This window comes from Uloborus diversus, chromosome 8 (genome assembly GCF_026930045.1).
Source record: "Uloborus diversus isolate 005 chromosome 8, Udiv.v.3.1, whole genome shotgun sequence".
NCBI lineage: Eukaryota > Metazoa > Arthropoda > Arachnida > Araneae > Uloboridae > Uloborus > Uloborus diversus.
Genome location: NC_072738.1, coordinates 116,131,409 through 116,135,709, shown reverse-complemented (window position 1 = coordinate 116,135,709; position 4,301 = coordinate 116,131,409).

Here is a 4,301-nt window from a genome sequence, read left to right as displayed (position 1 = left end):
GAATGAATTTTTAATTTTAAGAGTAATTGTTGATTGTACTTAATGATATAAATTTTAATTTTACATTTATAACGACGGAATTAGAAATCAAAATTGAGCTCTTGAATATTGCTGATTCCTTTGCTTAAGTGACCTTAAACTTTCTGTTTCGATAAAAGTGTTGGTGCGAATGTGATAGAGCTATTTTTGGAGAATGAATGGATTTTAAATTTTAAGGGTAATTCTTGATTTGAATATATAACTTTTAACTTTAAATTTGAGCGAGGTTGAAACTTTAACAGATTAGTTGTTGGTTGGACTTTACCACTGAACTTTTTAATTTTACATTTATAACGACGAAATTAGGAATTATCAACATTCATAGTTTATTTCGTAGGATGAGTGAAGTTGAAACTTTAACAAAGTAGCTGTTGACGTACAACTTTTGCTTTACGTTTATAATGACGAAATTAGAAATTAACAACATTCGTAGTTAATTTCGTAGGGTGAGCTAAGTTAAAATTTTAAAAGAGTAGTTATTGATTGGAGTCATCGAATTTTTAATTTTACATTTGGAAAGACGAAATTATGAATCATAAAAATTCATACCAAATTTTGTATGAGGAGTGAAATTGAAAATTTAGCACAGTAGTTGATTGGATCAGTCACAGAAATTTTAATTTTACATTTATAACGATGAAATGAGAAATCAGCAATATTCATAGCTAATTTTGTAGGATGAGCAAAGTTAAAAAGTTAACAGAGTAGTGGTTAAATAAACTTTGTTATAGAACCTTTAAATTTCTTTTATAACGACGAAATAAGAAATGATCAATATTCATAACTTATTTTGTACAATGAAATAAGTTGAAACTTTAACAGAGTAGTTATTGATTGGACTTTGTCACGGAACTTTTAATTTTACATTTATAACGATGAAATTAGAATTCATAAATATTCTTAGCTAATTTCATAGAATTAGTGAAATTCAAACTTCAGTAGAGTAACTGTTGATTGGATTTAGTTATTTTAACTTTAGCACGAAGAAATATGAAATTGTCAATAAATGTTTCCAACAGATAATGCTGCAATTTACAACCGATTGAAAAAGAAAAGCAAACAGTAAACTGGTTGCAAATGAAAAAAAAAAAGATCAATTTTTCTTTTACCCCTTTGCAACATAGTAGCTTCGTTTAAGGACATCTAGATTTTTTTTTTTCATCCAACTGATACACTGGCTAAACAATAAAATTTGGGTGTCCTTAAATGAGAATTTCCTTGCCTAAAAGGGTAAGATACAAATTCTAGGTTTAAAATATAGTATTGCTAATAAACAAATTTTGAATATGCATTTTTAGAAACAGCTTCGTTTAAGGCAGCAGTAGGCATGCCGTCGATCGCGATCGACCGGTCGATCTCGAGCCAGTTTTCAGTCGATCCTTAAAACTTTCTGGAATTTTTTTTTTTCAGAGTACCATTAAAACACATTATTTTCTGCAAAAGATTTTGACTGAACTTATGAAACAAAAGTTGTTAAAAACATTTCCAGAACATTTTGTTATCGCTGGAAACTGGAAGTGCCCCAACTTCTAATATTCAAGAGAAATATTTACTTCTTCCTTCTGCTATTAAAAAATGTCCACATAGATCAAACTTGTTTCGAATGTTGTACAAATTTTCAAAGTAAGAAAACACTGTTTGGAACAACATTTTACCAATGACACAGAGAGGGAAAATCCTCCCCCCCCCCGAAGTCGCCCTTGACGCTCGCCAAACTTGGAAAGTAGATCGGCACAGATTTTAGGTTGCCGACCGCTGGTATAAGAGTATCTAGTCTCTTTTTACCCTCCAACTGATACTCTGGCTAAACAATAAAATTCTGGGTGTCCTTAAATGAAAATTTCCTTGCCTAAAAGGGTTAGATACAAATTCTAGGTTTAAAATATATTATTGCTGATAAACAAGTTTTGAACATGCATTTTTTAAAAAGTGGTGTAGCATATTATTAAAAGCATTAAAAATTAGGAAATTGATCGCTTATTCAGAAATATGTTATTTCTTCCTCTTACTGTTTGCGAATCGTATGCGGATCATAGTTATATAAAATAGTGAGAGTATTCAACTATAATGCACAGCATAACAATGCCTGCAGACGTTTTGTTGTTATTTAACTGATAAAAAAAAAGCTCTGGATTTGAAGATTGTGAGTTCTCAATATTCAAGTGATAGACTTTATGGAAAACATCAAAAACGTCTTGTTTTGCAAAAATTTTTCTTAATACTTATATGTAAGCATGCATGCATAAACGTTTAAGGCAAAATTTGCGTGAAAAGAATATGTACCAGAGAGCAGTAGTGCCAGAAAGCGCAATATTTCATGAAATATAACAGTTCCAGAAACGACTATTATGTACGTTGCAAGTTTTAAGAGAAACTTGGCTCTAAAATGAAAGAAAAAGCGTGTTGACGTATCAAAAAATTATTTGCTTGCAGAAATTAGGGGAGAAAAAGAATAATGATGGATGAAAAGACAACAAACAAAACTATGAATGAAATATAGACTGAAAGTTGTACGAAAGCTAAAGGGAAAGTCGGCGTTCCTGGAAAAGAAGGAGAAAATAAGTCTCCTCTATTTCCAATAAAATAATAATACCCCGCCTCCCCTCATCCACTAGTGAGAAAAAATGTATTAAGAGCAACAACCGGCTCTCTCCCACAAATACTCCTGCTTTAAACTTCCGTTTCGTGATTTTTGAAAGGTAGGATTTTTTGCATTGCTCAAAATGGTGACAATATCATACATACAGAGTCCGAAAGGTCTTTGACATATTTCAAAAATTTGTAGAAGAGAAACAAATTGTCGTATCTATATGCGGTTTGGGTCATAATGCTTCATCCAGTCAATTTTTTTTATGGCATTATAAAAAAAAAGAAAAAAGGAAAAGGAAAAAAGAGAGTAATTATAAGTAACTTACAGTACGGCTCAAGCGTCACAGTAAAAACAAAAACAAAATCTTACTGTGACGATACAGCAATTACATAATTTTTTCCTCCATCCATCCTATTTTACGATGTCATAAAAAAATTCTTGAACTTATGAAAGCATTATGGCGTAAATAACAGCATATTCGTACGACAACAGGTTGCTTTTATTTGAATTTTCAAAATATGTCAATGACTTTTCAGATCCCCTGTGTAATGGTAGAAACATACATTTTAACTGTATGGTAAAGAACCACGAAACTGAATTTACCACGATGACTATAACTAACAGCGAATAAATAGTTTAGCAGCAAAACTACGTGTGGAACTATGAATGACACTAACTATAACTATACGAATAAATATTTGAACGGGAGGAAAAGTACACGTATCCAAAGAATTTCATATAAAAGCAGTGTCATTTCACCGCTGCAAATGCTTCTTCACAACCTTCACTATACTACAGCCGAAGATGCTTTTAAGATAAGATTTTGATTTTATAGGGAAACTTTTCTTACCAGTAATACAGTGTGATATAAGTTTTTAAATATTTGTCGCATGTGAATTTTCACAGCGTACTACGTATACTATTAACGTGTGCGCATGTACGGGATCTGTGGATGATAACCGATAAAAAAGCAGGAATTTAGGTTTGCTTAATTCATAGTATCATCGAGTTGTAATTACTATTTACAATCCCGCGCGACTTTGGGAATTTTAGGAGTCAATTCCGGGGAATTGACTTTATTCTTCTGAAAGTTAAATTTTAATGTAAAATAGAAAAAGGTGTGCATTTTTAGAAACGACTGCTTTTGTTACTTGAATTAATAGTTTTCTCGAATTATGTAACTAAGTGCATAGTACTAAGAGAACGAAATCCCATCTCAACTAGCAACTATCGTTTGTTACGCAAGTATGTGCCTTAAAAATGTCTAATACGTCTTAAGAAAGCATCGCTGGAATAGAATGGGAGGGTTTTTGTGCAAAAAATAATGTGTTTGATGAACACGCGTGCTGTGGCTCTACTGCAATTGGTTAAACTGAGACTTAAATAATTGTGAGCATTTAGCAAACGACCCCCATAAACTTCATCACCTTCTAAAATATATTTTTCCTTTTTCATAGTGGTCATGCTTAGTTTTTTGATCAAGGACTGCAACTTTCGTACAAAAACAATGTCTACTTGATTTATATATTGCTATATCCAATTTAACTTACATTGAGAATACCTTCGCCCGGAAAGTTTTCGAAATTAAAGCCTTAAAAGCGCGATTGTAGGCCATCTTTGGTACTGTTAGAGGAGCGGTAATTTTCTAAATTTAAGCTTCAAAAACGAAATC